Raw genomic sequence first — 22,170 nt, 5'->3', positions numbered from 1 at the left:
CGGGCCGTCCAAAATCGGTGTGTGTGCAACTAGGCTTAGGATTATCTGAGATTGTCCACTGCAACGTAGTTAGTCGGACTACCACCTGATTAAAGGCAGCATGCTTCCCAGCCGTGGTATCTTAGGAACTTCACGAACTTTCACGGTGTTTTCTTTCAATCTATAATCTGAGACGTAAATATTATCTGAGTTGGAACACTCGGAAATTATTTTAGAATGCATGAGGGATGTCTGGATCAACCACAAACAGATCGATTTTAGAAACGCTACCACACAGCAGAAAGTCCAGACAGGCTGTGGTATGATGGAAACTGGTGAAGAAGAAGATGAACACTCAAACGACATTAAGAATTTCTATCCAAATCTAATTCGATACCTACAATATGGCCAACGCCCAACGACGAACGTTGAACGTTCCAACTTCCAACAAATGACAGACCTTTCGAGCAAAATCAGCAATAACGTACTGTACCGATCATGGTTGTACCTATACTGCATTCACATTCATTTTAGCAGTCGGTTGGCCATAAAATAATTTTCTTAAGTTATTGTAACTAGAACGGAGTAAGGTTGGCACTCATGAAATATCGTTAATGTCATAACGCAGTTGCCACAACTTATATCAATTAATATTACGAAAATGCCAAAAGTGATTGAAAAAAGAAACAGGGTTTCAGGAAGTGCTATTTAGAATTCAGGTCCGCTCATTCAAATATTTATAGCCTGGAATTCTAAAATCCACAATACGTCAGACGGTAGCGAACATATTCAATGTAAGAGAATTTATATATTGTTTCATCTGAATCTAAACGACTTATATTTCAGCTGAATATTTTCACAATTAAAAAGATTGTGAATGATGAGGATGACAAAGAATTTCCTTCTATTGGGAGACCCAAAAAAGTGGTGGCATTTGAGAATTTTATGTTTGAGTGAATGAATGCGAAAAGTTTACTACAGGATTTTCGATGAATGTCATCGTAGAATAGGTTCCCGCCAATTGATTTCTCTATTTTTCATTGTCCTATACATTGTAAATGTCTTAAGGTACCAATAATTTTTATTATTATTATATCAATGCATTTAGATGAACAGCCACAAATACGCGCCAGTTGTCCTGTTAATTGTTTATTCATGTCAAATTTTTTTTCAAAGGCGAAGTTCATCTTGATTGAAACTTCCTTTAATTCCTTTTACTTATACTGATGCAAGATGATTTTTGTTGAAGAATTTAACATTCTTGTAATTATCTGTTAATTCCTTCGGGAGATACCCATTCCCTTTGCATTTCATCTTCGGGTAAATATTTTTGTAATCTACAACTGATGTAACGTTTTCAAACTTTAGCCAAAGAAGATAAAGAACATTAACTCTCCTCAAGCTAGTGCATATTATGATATTATACTGATCTCTTTTCCATTCAAATAACTGGATTTGGTATGCCTTCAATCAGTTTGTATAAACTTCAATTATGTTCGTCACATATTTTCCGAAGAGATTCGGCATTGTGATAAAATACTTTTACGTAGAACGGGCAACATAGCGTTGATTTATAACCCTAAAATGTTTTGGTAAACGGCATAACCCCACATTTTCGTACTATACAGAGTGAAATGTGTCAAATTTCCATGGCCAACCGACTGCTAAAATAAAAGTGAATGGAGTGTACCTACCCTTTACGCCGCAATGCAGAAGCTTTTACAGTAACTGTACGTATATCAAAAACTCTCTTTTCAAAATGAAGAATTACTAATGAAGAAACTGTGCAGTAACTGTATATCAAATAATGCATTTCCAAAATGTAGAATTATCAATAAAAAAACTTCATAAAGTGTACACTGCAAAAAAACTGCATTTGAAAATGGAGAATTATACTAAATTGCTGAATATCAAATACTTCTATTTAAGAATGCAGTATGATCAATACTGTGCACTAACTGTAAATCAAATACTGCAGTTTCAAAATGCAGAATTTTCAATACAGAAGCAGATCTGGGTCACTATATATCAAAAACTACTTTTTCAATGAAGAAAATGTTCAGTAACAGTACATCAAATACTGCATTATCTTGCAGAATTACCAATACAGTGAGTGAAGCAACTCTCCAGTCACTGTATATTGAAAACTACATTTTTACAGTATTATCAATACAGAAACTGTGCAGTTTCAGTTCAGCAATTTATGTGCTGCATTCAGGTGGCACTTGTGAAGCAGTATCCGTACAGTTGCTGTATATATGTTGTATTTCCTGGGTAAAATATAATTAGAATCCTAAAAGTTGCAACAAACAACATGCATAGGTATTTCAACACAAATCTCTATAATGTGAGAATAGTTTGAAACCAAATTTCATCCGCATTTGGTGAATTTGTAACTTCTGCTGTATTCTGCTGTCTAGTTTCATGAAACCTAATCACAACGTATTATGTCAAATATTTATCAAGAGTGGACTCTTGTGTGACACTACTTTTCTTAGAGAGATTTGGTCTCCCCCTTCTGATAGGCCTATTTGCTGCAACGCAGTGGTTTGGAAATAGCTGAAGAAATTTCATCTGCAGATGATTATAAATAGGAAGCAACAGTTTTTTATACTATTCTAGATGGAAGTCTATTCCATATTTCGGAGTTGGCTTCACTAACTCCGGAATGTTCAATCTGGGTATTTACTTCATATTTCGAAGCAACAAAATTGTTGAGTTGTGAGAATCGTTCTGTCTCCTCCCCAGTCAACCAGAAATTTAACAGTAAGTCGCAGGGAGTACCAAAAATATCGCATTGAAGCGCTCTATGAGAATTTTCATGGATTTATTTTAGATTTCACATTTGTGGACATTAACATCCACATATAGTTAAGTTGGCGAATTCCTCACTTCCCTAGTGGTTATATGCAACATTATATCGAGATGTTTCGATGAACATAGCTACTACGATGCGACTTCTCTTTGTTGATATTTTTCAAATATTGAATCGGTGATATTTTTAAAACATGGAATTGTGGAATTGTGAAAATAAATTTCCTTTTGAACTACCCAGCGACTTCTCTAAGAAAAACTTTCAGTCACTGTAACTGTATGAAATATTCTATTTATCAACACGTGGTATCGAGGTTAACTCATAACCTAAATCCTGAGCTGCAAAACGTGGTGTGACTATTCCTGTTTCATGCTGCGTTGTGTTGAGAGAATGAACAAACAAAATTTTTATAAATAAATTTTGAGTATTATTTATTCAACAAAATTGTTCTTTAATTGAATACCGTTTTAGTTAAGTGTAACTTAACGTTGATTGATTAATTTACGTGTAGTAAAAGGTGAGTAGTTATATAATAAATATTTGAATGGAGAACCTATGGAAATAATGACTATATCATAATAACTTCTTGACCTACTAATCCTGCCCATTTTTGTACCTTTGTAACGTTCAACTTTCAACTTACTGTGATTTAAGTGATCAGTAACATTCACACCCTTCAAAATCAAACTAGGAATTGATTTCACCAATGGGAAGTTTGATAGGTTTGAAGGTCTCGAACAAGAAAACCACTTGTGTACTAAGCCGACGTTTCGTTTAATATATAAACTTCTTCAGGGCAGGTACTGTGCAGTTTTCATTGTTAAAAGGTACATATTCAGACAAAAACACTGCATTGAAATCGAGAACATATTTCCTAGGTAAGAGACAGGCATCAACTATTGATTTGAATCATCAAAAGAACTTCAAATTAATATTTTGGTTATTGTGCTGGAAAAAATCAGCTTTTACTGAAATGGAGAGAAGGCACAAATTGTTGAAAGATGTTTCTGACAGACATAAAAGGCGAATAATGAGTATTCAAAAATTAGAACTGAAAAAATTATAAATTGCTCTTTGAGTGCCATCATTGGCTGTATGTAACAAAAATAATGGACCTTTTTTACTGCATGAAGATTTTTCATGACACTCAATTCATTACTATCAATACAGCTCTAATTTTCATGCCGTTTCTGAAGTAGAATGAAGATTTATAACAAGATATACTGATTTTTGTTATGTTCTTTATTTTATTTATTCAGATTTGTATGAAACATATCAATCTGGAGGGAGAAAGAGAAAATTAATTGAACAGTCAAACGGTCTTCGACCTAAGTCTTCCAGACATTAACATTCGTTCACATTCAACAAAAATATTACATGAATTTAAAAGGGCTATTATAGAGATTACAAATATTCGAAATCTGGTAGCGGTGTTAATTTAGCTTTAGTTTCTTCTTGGTAATGATGTAATGGGTCCAAAACATATCTGTGCACATATTGTACTTTTAGTTGCAAATATGTAGTAGAAATTATTTGTTGTACAATATTACAATATTTGTTTCCAATACCTAATCAGGTTAAAGGTACAAATGGGGCTGTATTGGCCCAAGCTACAACTTTTCTGAAATTGATCTTAAATCAGATTTCGATTCATTTGTGGGCAGTTCTTACTGTTGTTACTAGTTGTTAACTAAATTCCAGAAAAATTGTAGCTTGGGTCACTTTTGCAAGGAACGCCTCGAATATAGAGTGCAAATAAACTGCCACGATGGTAATAATCGAATTGAACATAAAAATAACTTCAATAGATGATAAACTTTGGTAGTTTATTCTGTCAAATGATCGTTCCAAAAACATCCAAAATGAGAAGTCGCAATGTTGCTATCTGTGGTGCTGTGATGTACTGGGTAATTACCCGCGATATGCGATGTTGCGGACATTAAGCACTCGCCAATAAGTAGATACTGGTGGCCTTTTTTTAAATCAACATTGTGAAGTCGCATTTCCAGTGTGGTAGTTCCCAACAACTTCCATGTGTTGACTAATTCAGATCTGAAATAAAAAACTTCCATACTGATTCCTAACGGAAGGAATAAATTCCCCAATATAAGGTTCAGTCCTCTTTGGGATCTGAACAGAACCGGTCGCTAATGTGTTCTTTGGTACACCGGTTTTTTGGAAGATTTACACCTCACTTATTTACTTCGGCAATATATTTTTCTACACAAAAGCAATATATCTGGCAAAAATGCACGCTTTTTTTCTAAAGAATCAGGAATGTTCTATAGAGCATTGTGATCCTGATACTTCTGTTGTTCGATTTTATACATTGGGGAAAATGTGCATATAAGACTTTGAATATAACCGAAATGTTTTGCATTGACGTGGCCAACTGGCCATTAGATGCTATGAATGTTGTTCTCCGTTTCTCTACGTTACATACTGAAAACAAAACGAGGTGCAATAACATTTCTGAAAGTCCATAAATATAAGCTACTGCCTAAAAACTTATTAGACAATGTTGTTCCGCAAAAATATGGAACAAAGCTGAACCCATTTCACTTGATGACCCATTTTGAGGAATAAACCGGATCATCTACTCATACCAATCAACAATTAAGGAGAAGTCGAAAATGTCTAACGAAAATATAAGAAATTAATTTATTATTATCTACAGCAAATATGCTCTGGTGATTGGAGTCATATAAATATTGTTATGATGAATGTAAATAAAACAAAATGCATGTATTTCTCATCGCAATCTCAAATGATGAAAAAGATAATTAGACAGACGTCTAGAATTTCGTGAAAAATATCAGCTTCTGTAACACCTTTGCTTTTTGGATGGATGTTAGTTTTTCTTCAATGGGTCAGTGTATCGTCAAGATTTTCGATATTTGAGAGATGATCCTTTTTTTCCACTGAGGAAGGCACAGAAAAACAAAATTTTTGGCTGGAATCTTGAGCACTCATATCGTTGAGTCAATTTTTCTCCCGGTAAACTTGACTGGTGAATTTTATCTAAATATTCTTCAGTGTTTGATAAATCGTTGCACTATGATACTTCATAATGATCATAGCTGACTGGAGGTTCATTACGTATCACTAGTTCGAAATTTTATGAGGCAAATTTTTTTTTAGCATTGGATTGGTCTTAAGGATCCTCCAGAATGAGTTTCCAAGTCACTAGATATAACGACACTTGATTTTTTCTTCCTGGTACTCGAAGCTGAATTATTCAATGTATCAAATAGACTTCGGAAAATCTACGTCTGAGAATTAGTCAGGGAGTGCAATCAATGAATGCCAGAAGTCCATGTGAATTGATTTCAATTTTCGCATTATTTACTGATATTTATCATGTATACAAAAATACAGTTGGGTCAGAAAAGCCACTTCATGGCCGTATGCACCGTTTCATTAAAATAGATTAATTCTTTTTTCTAATGGAGACTCTATGCTTGAACGTCGTTTAAGAGCTTGATTTTAGTTTAATGAAACGGTGCATACGGCCATTAATGCATTCCTTTTTTATGAATTTCGAATATCATGTCTCCTTATAAACATTAATGAACGCACAATTTTTTCTGCTAATTATCATATTATGAACACTAGTGATTGGATCACGCCTTCATAGTAAGGCAGGTTAATAATAAACGAATTAATTCAGGTGCATAACATCCGCTGTTAATTAAATCTACAAATTTTACGATCTAAATCGAACTGATCGCTCGAAGTATTACCAGAAATTTCATTTCGTTGACAAAGAGTAGATGCTGACCATGGTTTAGGTCTTAACAATATAAAAGCTGCCTTCTATTTTTGGGGCACCCTGTAATTTCTGAAATTTTTCGATTGTCGATCTCACCCCCTCTGCCCAACTAGCCACGCTTTTTCCTACTAATGCCTTTGTATCCAACATCTTTTACCAGAATAAAAAAGTAGATAAACCATTCTTTTACAGGATGTGTAATGAGTAGTTGCAAAAGATTGGCATTCAAAATTCTTTGGAATTGTTTTCTCCAAGAGTACTGTGATAGAACTGTTCTTATACCTAAGATAATTGAGCATTTGCCAACATTCGCGGGTTATTTTTCAGAAAATTCGTTGCAAAATTTGAAAATTCAACAATGTTGAGTTTCCAATGAATTTTGAACTTTAAAATTGATTTCTTTTAATTACAAGTAGGAATTGCTTTCCTGGAATACTGGACTAATAAAAGCCATCGGTTCGTTTAAGTTTTGGTAACTAGAACGAAGTAAGGATGGTAGGTACCCTTGAAATGTTGTTAGTGTCAAAACGACGTTGCCACAACCATTCATGAAGTCCTATTTTTTACCATGCAAAACTGCCGAAAGCGCTTGCCAAAACGTGAATAATAGTATCACGAAGTGCTATTTTGAATTGAAATCTGCTCATTTAATATTTCTAATGGTGACCCTGATATTTTGAAATGGACGGTTTATCAGAAGTTATGGAACTTATTCGATGTGACTAAATTAATACTATGTTTCATATGATTCTGAACAACTAATATTTTATCTCTCATATTTCCTCTATCAGGAAGATAGTGAGTGACATAACAAAGAAATTCCCGGATTTCGGAGTACCCCTCATATCACACCGAATATAAACACAATGCATCATTCGCCAATTGACAATATCATCTGCCATAACGACAGGTACTATTGTCGAAAAACGTAACGGTATATGAAGATTATAATTGAAAAATGCATACTTCATCAGATGAAGAAGAAACTCTCTTTTTGTTTGCAGTGCAGGTAAACAGTAAAAAACTTCTATATACATAGGTCAATATATCACGTATTATATCGTAGAAAAACGAAGAAATGGGATCACGAAATCAATCAAGAAAGACAACAATATAGGGAATTCCCTACATTAATGCCACTGTTAAGAGAGGATCAGAAACAATTTTGTTCACTTTTATTTTAGCACTCGGTTGGCCATGGAAATTTGACACATTTTACTCTGTATAGTACAAAAATGTGGGGTTATGACGCTTGTCGAAACATTTTTGGGTTTTAAATCAGCGCTTTGTTGTCCGTTCTACGTGAAATACTCAGTAATTAGATATAGTCTATTCAAGAATGATTGACATCCCATTAGGTCTTGAAAGTTCAGATCCAGAAAAGAGATTCAACAATTTCTGTAGTTTAATCAGAGAACTGGAATATATAAATATAACCTAGAAAAGCATTTGAAAATAACAAGTACTCAACTTCAGAGCAAATTAATCAGTATTCAGAATTGATACAATATTGTTTACAATTTGTAAATTAAGGACATAAACAGCACTACACAATTCAAATTATCGATGATCAGTGGCTTAGTACATAGATTCACATACGTACATTTACAATACCATTCATTCATTCATTCATTGCTGTATCCCGTTACCGGGAATAAATCTACAAAAAGAAAAAAAAAAATTGCGAACAGACTTGTAATTAGGGCTAGTTACGACTGTGTGCCTTCCTGTGACTGAAGAGACCCAACCGTGACCTACAGATCCTTCCACACTCAGGGCATGGATAGTCACCAACCAGATCTGGCCGCCGCTGTATCCTTCTCGATTCTCCATTATAACTGTGTACTAAAGACCTCCACTGTGACCTTAATTCCGAAACACAAAATCTAAATCTTAACTCCATGCGCTATTACGAACTCAAATTCGATTTTCCATAGCCACCGGAAATGTCAGTCATTCTTGAATGGACTATAAGTATTTCATCACAATCTCGAATCACTTCGGAAAATATAAAGTCGAAAATATGTGACGAACATACTGTATGTTTATACAATCTCATTGAAGGCATGCCAAATCTAGTTATTTGCATGGAAAATAAAAGAGATCAGTTTTTAAATATATTTATTTTTGCTGTGGGAGAAAATTGACTCATAATATGCAGTAGCTTGAGGGGAATTAATGTTGGTTATCTTCTTTGGCTAAAGTTTGAATACGTTACATCAGCTGTAATATCAACCTGAAGATGAAAGGCATATGATGCAGTGGTTGGGAATGGGTGTCTCTCGACAACTGGCTCTTATATTTATGGCTGTTTATTTTCAAAACATTGATAAAATAATAATAATTATGTATTTATTGGTACCTTAAGACATTTACAATGTATAGGATACGTCAAATGAAAAATATTTAGAATAATCAATTTTTGGGGAACTTATTCTACTATGACATTCATCGAAAATCCTGTAGTGACTTTTTGCATTAATTCACTCAAACATGAAATTCTCAAATACCACCACTTTTTTGGGTCTCCCAATAGAAGAAAATTCTTAGTCATCCTCTTCATTCACAATCTTTCTGATTGTGGAAATATTCAACTAAAATATAAGTCGTTTAGATTCAGATGAAACCAAATATTATAGAGAAATCTTTCTCTAATCTTTGGATGAAACATTATATAAATTCACTTACATCGAATATGCTCGCTACCGTCTGACGTATTGTGGATTTCAGAATATCAGGGTAACTATTTGAATAAGCAAACCTGAATTCTAAATATAGCACTTCCTGAAACACTGTCTTCTCTTTTCTTGAATCACTTTCGGCATTTTCGTAATAAAAATTGATGTTAGTTGTGGCAACGGCGTTATGACATAAACGACATTTCATGAGTGCCTTTACTCCGTTCTAGGTACAAAAACTTGATAAAATCTGGCACTGGATTGATTGAACTTTTAGATCCAGTAAGGCCAAAAGCTGGTCCTTTCATAATTTCGCAAATGAGCCAAGGAAAGCATCAAGATAAGCATTCTCTGTAAGAGATCAATTTGTTACTTTCTTACAGAAGGATGATGAATCAAACTTTCATAAACTATTTCGTTTATATGGAAATAGGTATACGTAAGCTGGAAAAATCATACAGTATTTCACAAATTTCTTTTTCGATTTTTTACCAAATCTTATATTTTTTGCGAATTTTTTGTAATCTTCATGAGAAATATTATATAAGATAGGAAGCCTCCGAACTAACTCAATCATTTCAATGCTCAGAAACATGTTATTTCGGTGCGAATTCACTGGATAGGCTGATAGAAAAACGCCTCTGAATGCCAACTGAAAGCAGACATATCGCAATGTAGACGAATAGAATAGATTTATTCATGTTTATACCAAAAGGTTAACACTCGTCACATTTCAAATTATGAAAATATTTCACAAATTTATCATTTGTGATGACAGTACTGAAAACAACAAATTTAATTATTTTTCTCATTGCCTTGACAACGGAAGGTATAGAATTATAATGTTATTTATAAATAATATATAATTTCGAATTCTACCAATGAAAAAAATAGTGTGAAGTATTCGTGGGTAACTGCTCCTTAAAACACTTGCTCTATTTCGAGCACTTCGGCGAATTCACTGGATAGCTTGATAAGAACGCATCTGAATGCGAACTGAGCTTTCGCGAGGAAATATACTCAGAACGGCAGAATACAGATACTGTTTTGACACACACCTTGTAATTAGGGGAGACTGGGGAGGGTTGATACGTTTTTTGGAATTTTTATTCTGGAAACTGAATTATATGAAGAAGCAGGACTTTTCTTATAATATATAATTCTTCAATTAATCGTTCAGCAAAATAAATATAAAAGTCGCAAAACATAAACATCTTATTCTGTACAGAACGTTGAACACAAAAACATGCAAACTGTCTCAAGCCTCCCCACATATGGGAGGATTGATACGATGTACTGGGAGAGTAATCGAGAGGATTATTCAGCTCAGTAGGTAGGTCAGCAATGATACTGGCTTGCTTTGGTCCCATAGGTGTAGAAAAATCAGGAAATTGTCAGTTAGTCAATTCCACACAAGAAAAGTCGGCCTCGTTAAATACATGGGGATTGTACGGATTTTAAAAATCCCTTTGATATGTTGGATGGTGAAGACGCCTTCATGTAGGCCTATCCAACTAGCTGCGGAATATTTTTTGAAGATGATACATGTATCAGGCCTCCCCACGACAAATGTCTCAAACCTCCCTGAAAGCAATTTTTAAAGTGATTTATGTTTTCATCTTATACCCATATATTTTGAAAAGCGAATAAAACTGTAAATTGAGTAGTTTTATGCATATTTCCCAGTGAAATGTTTGTTTATGCCGAAGAATCAATGCATGATCATAAAACCCTTAGGTAACTTGAGTAAAAACTTACAATTTCTCACCTCGAAACACTCTTCGTTGAATATTTCACAAACAAACTACTGTTAGCCTTACAGATTAACGTCACGCAATGCCCTCTGCCAAAGAATAGTGTTCACTAGTATAATACTTTTGAAAACGGCTACAGATCGCGGATATAAGCCTGTATCAAGCCTCCCCATGTATCAATGCTCCCTAGTCTCCCCTATGTAGAAAATAATATAACCTGGATTATAAGGAGAAACGGACATCACTTTGAAAATTTCAAACTTAAAGGATTATATAAATACAGAAGAAACGAAAAACTTTATGGGAATAAAATTTGCAGCCAGAATTACTTTCTTTCAAAAATATTTCTAATATGAGTAAGTTCCTGGATTTACATCCTTTTTGTGTTCCTAGATAAAATTGAAGTAACGTCGTCAACCGTTTTCAAGATTTCAAGTATCTACATGTTATATGTCATTAATTCAATACTCCTTATATCTGAAATAAATATAAAAAAAAAACACTGATCTGACTGATCTCTTCTACTTTTCATGCAAATAACTGAATAAGGTATTGCTTCAATCAGTTAAAGGTAATTATGTTCATGACATATTCTTGAATTCATATTTTCCAAAGTATTATCACATTGTTATAAAATACGTACCTAATTGCTGAGACTTTCATGTAGCATGGAACACAAAGCACTGATTTAAAACATAAAATGTTTAGACAGGCATCTTTACCTCACATATTCGTACTGTAGAGTGCAATGTGTCAAATTTTCAAATGCCTGACTGCTTTCATTGAAGTGAATGGAGTATAGAAGTCAAATGAGCTACCCGTACGTTATCTGCGTTAAAAATTTCCTATCATATTGTGATCCAGTTAAGATAAAATATCCGATTTCAATTTCAATGAAGCCTTTTTTTAATGATATGTTGGGTTGTACGATAAGCAATAATTTCCTCTCATTGAAATCCAATATAAATCACTGGTCTCATTAACTGGATCTAATCCGAACGTCGAATATCAAATTTTCAACATGCTGTCAGTCGACTGACCATCCCTAATCCAGTACAAACAAATTCGGCAACAAATTATTGTTCTGCCAATGGTGTGCCCATAGATCACGTTGGAAACATCGAATTGAATTGAGGTTGACAAGATACCTATCATAGTTTGCGGACTTGTTTCCTCGGAGATTGTTTGCTCCGCGTGGTCGTTCGCAATTTGGTTACATGCCTCTGTTAATCATATCTTTTGAAATTGATGATCTTATTAATCCTTGCTGCTTCGCTATGTTTGCAGGTAGAAGGGTTGGGTAAACTAGGAGTTTGTAGAATGCTACGATGAAGGCGCCTCAGATAACCGAAGGTCCCGAGTTTATTTGTTCATCAATCCTTATCAAGATCCACAAATTAGACTTCGAATGTGATTCGACGTGACTTGTTGAACAAGAAGAAACAGGGCATCTTTTATTATGAATATACAGAAGGAGTAAAAAGTAACTTGCAAAATTCGTATTATCGGATTTACTTTTCTGTAGAACAATGGTCAAACAGGTCAATTTTTATTTCCAATATCGTTACTTTTGGGTAGAATGGAGGTTATGGTCATGCATTTACTACAGGGTGTACAGATATAGTTCTTTTGGACGCTATCATTCATCTTTTGTGCCAGAAATGGATATACTTCACTGACAATAATTTGGACATTGTTGAAGTTTTATTATAAGTTATGAAAAAGAAAAGCTTACTGAATTCAAATTTAACATTTCATGTCTTGTTTCGACATTCCTAAACAGAACTGGCCAGTAATTTAACGGACGTTTTCATTAAACTGATGACGTCGTCGGGTAGGCTATGGAATTTTGAATGTACTAAACGTATGTCTTTCCTTGAATTATTTTATCTTTCCAATGTACTATGTGCTCTCCATAGGCTATGTAAAACTTTATATCGACAATTTTGTCTTGAAAGTTTCTTTCATTGAAATCACTAGAATCACTGATAACAATCTGTGGCGGAAAATATCTTGGTAAGTTTACGATTATTATAACTAGGAGAAATGAATCTTGAATTAATCCAAATATGTTTTTTTTTAGTTTGCTTTGGCTGAAGATAGGTATGAGCATAAACTCAAGATTAACTAGTTGAAGTTAAGTTTTCATTCGAAGACGGGCTGAAGTTCGATAAAATGTTCATTTACGTCAGGCAATGTCATCTTTAGCCGGTTAATATGCACATTACCCGAAACGAAACTGCTAAAAACGTATCCGATTGACATCAAGGGATATGTCTCGTGAAGTGTTGGATGAGGTGCAAAATAGAATTAATTGCTATTTTGCATAATTATACAGGGTGTTCCTAAATTGAACGTACAAACGAAAAGGGGAGATTCCTTAAGTGAGTTTAAGAAAAAAAAGTCCCATAAACATGGGGTCGCAAACGTTTCGTTTTCGAGATACAGAGTGTTGAAGTTTGAATTTTTTTCAAGTTTTTTTCTCATAGTATCTACACTTCACAAGATATTCAACTGAAATTTGGCATAGATATTACATTTTAGAGTTCTCATCACTTTTTTTTCTTAAACTCACTTAAGGAATCTCCCCTTTTCGTTTGTACGTTCAATTTAGGAACACCCTGTATAGGTGAAAGTAGGTGATATAGCAACCATTGGTTTCCAATTCAAACATTCAATGAAAATTTTGAGTTTAAGGTCCTTCAAATTGAGTCTAAGATTTCAAAATGAATTTGTACACATAGGCGCAGATAATGTGTTTTCTTAAACAAAAGTATATTTTCCGCAAAATTCAATAATTGGCAAAATAGAAAATAGAGAGCTAGAATGATAGAAACGATAATTTCTTTTGATGCACAGGACTTTGCAGAATGTTCTCAGGACGCAATCGAATGGTTGTGCAATTTGGACAATAATATATAGTTTGTCAGAAGATCTACGTTATGTTATTTTGTTATGTCTATGTAGATTATATACTTTTTATTTCCACTTCTGTTTTTACTTTAACCTATACTTATACTCCCCTATCGCACTGTAAAGTATCGTATTGTAAAGCATTCATACGCTAAATAAATAAATTGATGCATTTTTTTCAACCCCACTATGAGAATATTTTATAAAAAAATCGTCTTTCTTGAAAGTGATAGATTGCGCAATTAAAAGAAAAACTATGAATTTGGAAACTCAAGCCTGTTGCCAGTATTGATAAACTACCCTGTACGAAGGATTCAAATGCATTCTCGTCAAAATTATCAGCCGAAATAATCCGGATAACTGAAAAAAGGGTGGTGACTGCTACTTATATTTCTTCAGAATTGGGCTTTTATTTTATTTTTATGAAGAACTCGTTTCCCGAACTCGTACAAGCTCACAGAGCTTCTGAGGGGGTACTCCGGTTTCGGAGAAACAGTATGATATGATCATGATACATAATTATACTCCATTCACTTTTATTTTAGCACTCGGTTGGCCATGGAAATTTGACACATTCCACTATGTATAGTACAAAAATGTGGGGTAATGTCGCTTTATCAAAACATTTTTGGGTTTTAAATCAGCGCTATTTGTCCGTTCTACGTACAAGTCTCAGTAATTATGTACTTTGTCGAATCACTTCGGAAAATATGAAGTCGAAAATATGTGACGAACGTACTTGAGGTTTATACAAACTGATCAAAGGCGTACCAAATCAAGTTATTTGCTTGTAAAATACAAGAGATCAGTTTTTCAATATATTTATTTTTGCTAAATTTAATTACTGACACTTAATATGTAGTAGCTCGAGGAGAGTTAATGTTGGTTATCTTCTTTGGCTAGCGGTTGAAGACGTTACATCAGTTGTAGATTTCAAAAAAATCAACCCGAAGATGAAATGCATCTGATGCAGTGGTAGAGAATGGGCATCTCTCGAAGGAACTAACGGATAATTACAAGAAAGTTGAATTCCTCAACAAAAAATCATGTTGCATCAAAGGGAGTTAAAATGATTAAAGAAACTTTCTAGGCAAGAGGAATTTCAACCCTTGAATACAAACTTCACCTTTAAACAAAAATTTCACATGAATTAACAATAAACAGGACAACTGGCTCGTATTCATTGCTGTTTATTTTCAATACTTTGATATAAAAATAATAATTATATATTTGTTGATCCCTTAAGACATTTACGATGTATAGGACAAGTGAAATGAAAAATAGAAAAATTAATTTTCTGGAACTTATTCTACGATAACATTAGGTCCTTTCGTTTGCATAAAAAGTGAAGAACTTTTCTACACTCGATTTTTGTATTCGTTGGCTGATTGAATTTTCACCAGTGTAGAGGAGGTGTAGTTTATCTACATCTCCTTTCGACTATGTGTAGATAAACTACATTTCCTCTACACTGGTGTAAATCAAATCGAGTGTAGAAAAGTGCTACACTTTTTATGCAAACGAAAGGACCTATTAATCGAATATCCTGTAGTATCTTTTCGCATTCGTTTATCCTTTAATAAAATTCTCAAATGCCACCACTTTTTTGGGCCTTCCAAAAGAAGAAAATTCTTCGTCATCGTCTTCATTCCACAATCTTTCAGCTTGTGGAAACATTCAGCTAAAATATAAGTCGTTCAGCTTCAGATGAAACATTATATAAATTCACTTACATTGAATATTTTCGCTACCGTCTGATATAATATTGTGGATTTTAGAATATTGGGGATTCTATTTGAACCTGAATTCTGAATAATACTTTCTGAAACCCAGTATTCTCTCTTTTTCAATCACTTTCGGCATGTTTGTGATATTAATTGATATCAGATGTGGCAACGGCGTTATGACCTTAACGACATTTCATGAGTGCCAACCTTACTCCGTTCCAGTAACAAAAACTTGAGAAAATTATTTAATGTCTAACCGAGTGTTAAAACAAAAGTGAATGGGGTATACGTTTATATTTTTGGAAACAAATTGATGTCATTTTTTTTCAAAATCGTGTGGCATCAATGCCAACGCAGACTCTCAGGCAGTTGAGACAAAATCCGAACAGTGGTTGGTGGAGCTTCACTCATCATAATATATTCTTTCAAGAAGAGGGGGAAATATAAAGAGAATAAGAAAAAAAAATATCATATGAAACATCGAAAAAAAATGTTTGTTTATGTGTTCAATATGCAGTTAAGCAGTTAAGTTAACTGCACTGCTTGTGACTTCAAGAGGATCGACAAAACTGATTAAAAAATGTTGGAAGAAACAATTCATAGACCTTTAACCACAAACTTGCAGCTTGCGACATTTCGGCCTGCGACCGACATTGTCTACACTTGCTTCATAGTCGAAGTATTGTCGACGCGTATAGGTCAGCAATTAAAGTTGACGCACAAATTTGCTTTCTGATTGAACAAACCTGCTTAACGAAAAACACATCGCGAAACAGTACTTTGGAAAGATTGATGATCTACAGCAACATAGGTGTTCCCAATGGAGTATATTTTCAGAACAAATCAAGATACCCATCTAACGATCTATCACGTTTCTATGCAAAAACCACATGGTTTCGGAAATAAAGTCAAAGTGACAGCTTAGGACGTCTATTGTTAGCGCAGAATTACTGCTACGTTAATCTCGTGAGATTCTAAAATAATCGAAAACTCGATTGAAGTTTCTTGTCTCAATCATATAAACAATCGTGTAAGTTCGATAAAAATCAGGAAGTATATAAACATGATAAATCTATAGATGGGTATTTCGAATTTTTCTGAGAATCTCACTTGAAAGGTGGTGAGTTCCATTTGAAAACATCAGCTTCTTGCCGTTTATGCCTCGAATGGCACGAGAAAGAATTTTGAAACACCCTGTACATAACAAGCTAAGTTTTTTCTACACAAAACTCATCCTCAGGATCTCATTTGCCTATTTTCATTCATTTTTCTGAAATATCAAATGACTCTCGAAATGACTCTCTTTGCCTATTTCATTGGAGCCATGTTTTCTGCACTTTTACTGGAAAATTCTCAATTTCAGAAAGAATCAGGAATAGAGATAGGGAAGTACTAGACAAAAATACGCATATGGGGATAAATGAGCGAAAAAAGTTTTTATGAATGGGGATTCCCTTTTGAATTAGGAAAGTTTGTATTATTTCCTCGTATAAGCGACAACGTCGCGGAATTGCAAATATTTTAATCAGACATATCAGTAGCGTAAACCGTAGTACCCAAATTTTCAGTTGTAATTTACCTAGTGCAATGAAAATTATCGAGAATTTTTAGGAAACACGCTCGAATGCAAGTTAAGGTGAAGAAGAGCACGAGTGCGCGGAGCGCTCCAAAACTTGTTCAGGAAAAATATTGCGAAGATTCCGGCATTGCAAAAGATCCATTTAATGATGTAAGATTTGAATCGGCTAGGGGTGCACGAGATGCTGCGCGCAAAATATTACAAATGAACAGGGAAAAGAGAAAATGAAGCTCATCGGCTCTTACCTACCTGCAAAGAATTGCTGCAAATTTTAAAGCTTTTCGATGAAAACAAGCCGGAGGGTCTACAAAAAAAAATTTTCATCTCATGTTTCATGAGCTATCATTTCGAGGAGGTGAGGTAGCCAACTGTTCGACGGATTTCTTTTAAGAATAGAAGTTCAATAATGGAGCGAGCACATATAGATTAGAATATAATCCAGTGTTTTTAAAAACCTGCCAAGGAGAAGGCCGCAGATTAACAGACAGTAACTGGTTAATCAGAAACACTACTAATGAAGATATCTGCCCCGTTAGGTAGATCAAATTAACCGCTTTTTATTCAATTTGTCTTATCAACCAAGCTTTTTTTTCTTTGAGATTATACAAAAAACTTTTGTCAAAACGAGGATCTAACGTGAAGACGAATCGTCTGTTTCTTACACCGAATCGAGAATGACAAAATAATAATATATGGTTCGAGAATCTTCCAGTTGGCAGAAACGAGATCACAAAATGGACAAAGCTGTCTGTCCAAAAAGCAGGTCCCGATAGCGAAAAGTTCAAATTTACAGACCATTCTCACCGAGCAACTGCCGTAAGCCATCTAGCCAAGGTTGGGGTAAACGAAAATAACTGGACATGGAAATGTCAGTTCAATAAAACCTTATTTACAACTCGATAAAGAGTTTCACGGGGAAATAATAAAGAAAATGAGAAACAGTGAAAACAAGGAGTTTAGTGTTTCTTCAGTTTCAACTTCTGCTTCAAGTAACGTTGTTTCTGACCAACAACAAACTTCGACTGGTTTAATCATAAATTTCAATAATTGCGTTTTTAGTTGTGAAAATTTCAATAACTATACTCCATTCAGATTTATTTTAGCAGACGGTGGCCATGAAATAATTTTCTCAAGTTTTTGTAACTAGAACGGAGTAAGATTGAAATGTCGTTAATGTGGTAACGCCGTTGCCACAACTAATATCAATTTTTATCACAAAAATAACGACAGTGATTGAAAAAAGGGACAGGGTTTCAGATCCGCTCATGCAAATATACCCAGATATTCTAAAATCCACAATACGTCAGACGGTAGCGAACATATTCAATGTAAGAGAATTTATATAATGTTTCATCTGAATCTAAATGAGTTATATTTCAGCTAAATATTTCCACAATCAGAAAGATTGTGAATGAAGAGGATGACAATTCCTTCTGTTGGGAGACCCAAAAAAGTGGTGGCATTTGAGAATTTTATGTTTGAGTGAGCGAAAAGTTTACTACAGGTTTTTCGATGAATGTCATCGTAGAATAAGTTCCCGAAAATTGATTTTTCTATTTTTCATTTGACTTGTCCTATACATTGTAAGTGTCTTGAGGTAAAAATAAATATCTAATTACTACAATTATATCAATGTATTAAGATGAACAGCCACAAATACGCGCCAGTTGTCCTGTTAATTGTTTATTCATGTGAAATTTTTGTTCAACGTTGAAATTCATCTTGACTTGAAACTTCCTTAAATTTTTTTTACTTACATTGATGCAAGATCATTTTTGTTTAAGAATTTAACATTCTTGTAATTATCTGTTAATTCCTTCGGGTGATACCCATTCCCAACCACTGCATCATATGAATTTCATCTTCGGGTTAATATTTTTGAAATCTACAACTGATGTAACGTATTCAAACTTTAGCCAAAGAAGATAACGAACATTAACTCTCCTCGAGCTAGTGCATATTATGATATTATACAGATCTCTTGTATTTTCCATGCGAATATCTTGATTTGTTGTGCCTTCAATAAGTTTGTTTAAATTTAAATTATGTTCGTCACATATTTTCCGAAGAGGTTCGACATTGAGATAAAATATGTAATAACAGAAACTTTTACGTAGAACGGGCAACATGGCGTTGATTTAAAACCCAAAAATGTTTTGACAAGCGTCATAACCCCACATTTTCGTACTTTACAGAGTGAAATGTGTCAAATTTCCATGGCCAACCGAGTGATAAAATAAAAGTGAATGAAGTATAGGTTCAACAGTTTTCATGTTACTTTAATAAGTAATAAACGATTATAATTACGTCTGCATTTATTTTGAAGGACCTGATGATTTTGCACAAGTGCAAATATCGATTATTTGCATTAATGCAAAATTATCGGCTAATTGTATGCTCATTGGCTAAAACAACAATCAAAAATTGGTCGAAACATTGTTGTCTGTCAAATTTGACACATGAATAAAATTTTCAGTACAATCCTATGATCCGTTCCTAATACACGTCCAATAATCCATCAACCGTGGGAGTATAGTATTTATTTCGAAAAAAATATAATTCATTCTTTGAAATAAAAACAAAATTCCTTTTATTCTCTGGCAATTTTCAAATTCATTCGTCCAATGGACCCAAGACTATTAAGGTGAAATTATTTTTGATCAAGTAGGTTGATCAGCACTTCTTTCATCAGCATGTAATATCTTTCTATCCGAAATCTCGTTCCTGAGAAAATATTCATCTGAATATTTAACATATTGCTTAATCCTGATATTACGTCTCAGACTCACTAATTAACGCGAGTTATCCCCCTCAAGGAATACATTAAACAAATTAGTTAATAAGAGCACCGAGATCTACCGTCTCCATATTAGACGAAATGCTTCTGCAGGAAGGATAAATTATCAAATGTGTGCTCACTTGACGAAACACTCATGGCTTGTTAGGAATGCAGAATTATTAAGGTAAATCTCTCCTACTTGATCACACCAAAGCTGTTAAAATATTTCAAGCAGTAGTAGCGTTGAATCTCCAGACAAGAAAGTACTGAATTTACGCGTAATTACTGCAACGAAAACTTGCAAGGGAGAATAATTGAATGAGTATTTTAATTGGTGAGAGCGCTTCGTGAGAGATAAATTCGCGAGTTACCGACACGAAGATTTTACCTTTAAATTCTACCTCAGACTGAAAAACTATTCCATTCTTCTCAATTTGAATTCCGGAATTCTAAAAGTGGACGTTGAGGTATAAACATAGGTTGTTTCCACAAAATTTCACCTGCACCACAAAATTTCACCTGTACCACAAAGTTCATTTATTTTTTGTGCAGCTTCGAAGTGTCTGACAAGAGTTTTGGCCATGGAAAGTGTCTGTCAATTATAATACAAGTTCAGAATAATATTCTTCAAAACATAGATAAAAATCAGTCAGGTGAAGTAAGTTCACTTATCTTTAGTTACTTTTGCCACCTGGTATCTGTCCAGGTGGCACTAGGCAAGCTCCACAAGTTCGCAGGTATTCAAAGCACATGAGACTCTACTGAGATCCTGAAGTTTCATCTGTGAGAAAATAAGTTATGCCTGGTCGCTCTGGGATATGGACCATAATTTCATTCAATTATATGTACCCAAATACAAACATTATTCAGAGGTGCATCCTTGATTTTACGTCTTCCCCATCTTTATTGTAATTGAGCTCATCGATAGATTTGTATATCAAATTCTCTTCCACAATATCAAATTTTTCGGTAAATGAAACCTATTGATCTTTGACAATATGATATAATATTAAACGAATCAAAGTTAGTCTTGTGCATCATGCACAATAAAAGCGTATATTCTGGGTGAAAATAAAAGCAATGGTGAGGTTGTTGAGGTATAAAGAAAAACTTATAATGGAATGACAAACCAAGGTCCGTAATTTCGGTGAGCAGAGGTAGGCTCATTCCCATGATATCATGGTTAAACAAAATGTTGCATTGAAAAAGTGGGTCGAGCTGAATATTTTTTTCGACCCACTGACGGAACGTACGTTCAAGTATTACCTTCATGTTTTATTTTCAGTTTGGTTCCATATGAATACTGTTGATATTCGAGCATTGAATTAATGTGTGGCCGACACTTAATTGAAGTCCATAATTGAACTAAAACCAGAAATACCTATACTCCATTCACGTTTATTTTAGCACTCGGTTGGCCATGAAATAATTTTATCAAGTTTATGTAACTAGAACGGAGTAAGGTCGGCAATCATGAAATGTCCTTAATGTCATAACGCTGTTGCCACAACTTATATCAAATAATATTACAAAAATGCCGAAAGAGCTTGAAAAAGAGAAAAGACAGGGTTTCCAGGAAGGGCTATTTAGTATTCAGGTCCGCTCTCGGGTCCGCTTATTCAAATAATTGGTAACCCTGATATTTTAATATCTACAACATATCAGACGGTAGCGAACATATCAAATGTAAGTGAATTTATATAATGTTTCATCTAAATCTAAACGACTTATATTTTAGATGAATGTTTCCACAATCAGAAAGATTGTGAATGGAGAGGATGACAAAGAATTGCCTTCTATTGGGAGACTCAACAAATTGGTGGCATTTGAGAATTTCATTTTATGGTGAACCAACGCGAAAAGTTACTACAGGATTTTCGAGAATGTCATCGTAGAATAAGTTCTAGAAAGTTTATTTTTCATTTCACTTTTCCTATACAATTTCTTGAGGGATCAATAAATATATAATTATAATTTTTATATCAAAGTATTAAAAATAGATAGCAATGAATACGACCCAGTTGTCCTGTTAATTGCCAATTCATGTGAAATTTTTGTTTAAAGGTGAAGTTTCCCTTGCCTTAAAACTTGCATTAATTATTTTGACTTCCATTGAAGCAAGATGTTTTTTTTTTGAAGAATTAAATATTCTTGTAATTATCCGTTAGTTCCTT

General features: G+C 34.0%; 1 protein-coding gene across 2 annotated transcripts in view; it reads right to left on the bottom strand.

The window, feature by feature from the left end:
* LOC123315696 (lachesin-like) overlaps positions 1 to 22,170 on the bottom strand; it is a 207,571-nt gene that overhangs the window by 161,449 nt on the left and 23,952 nt on the right. The gene's annotated exons all lie outside the window — the stretch shown is intronic.

The sequence above is a fragment of the Coccinella septempunctata genome, chromosome 6 (genome assembly GCF_907165205.1).
Source record: "Coccinella septempunctata chromosome 6, icCocSept1.1, whole genome shotgun sequence".
NCBI classification, from domain to species: domain Eukaryota; kingdom Metazoa; phylum Arthropoda; class Insecta; order Coleoptera; family Coccinellidae; genus Coccinella; species Coccinella septempunctata.
Note: the sequence above shows the minus strand (reverse complement) of the source record. Positions and strands in the feature narration are given on the sequence as shown.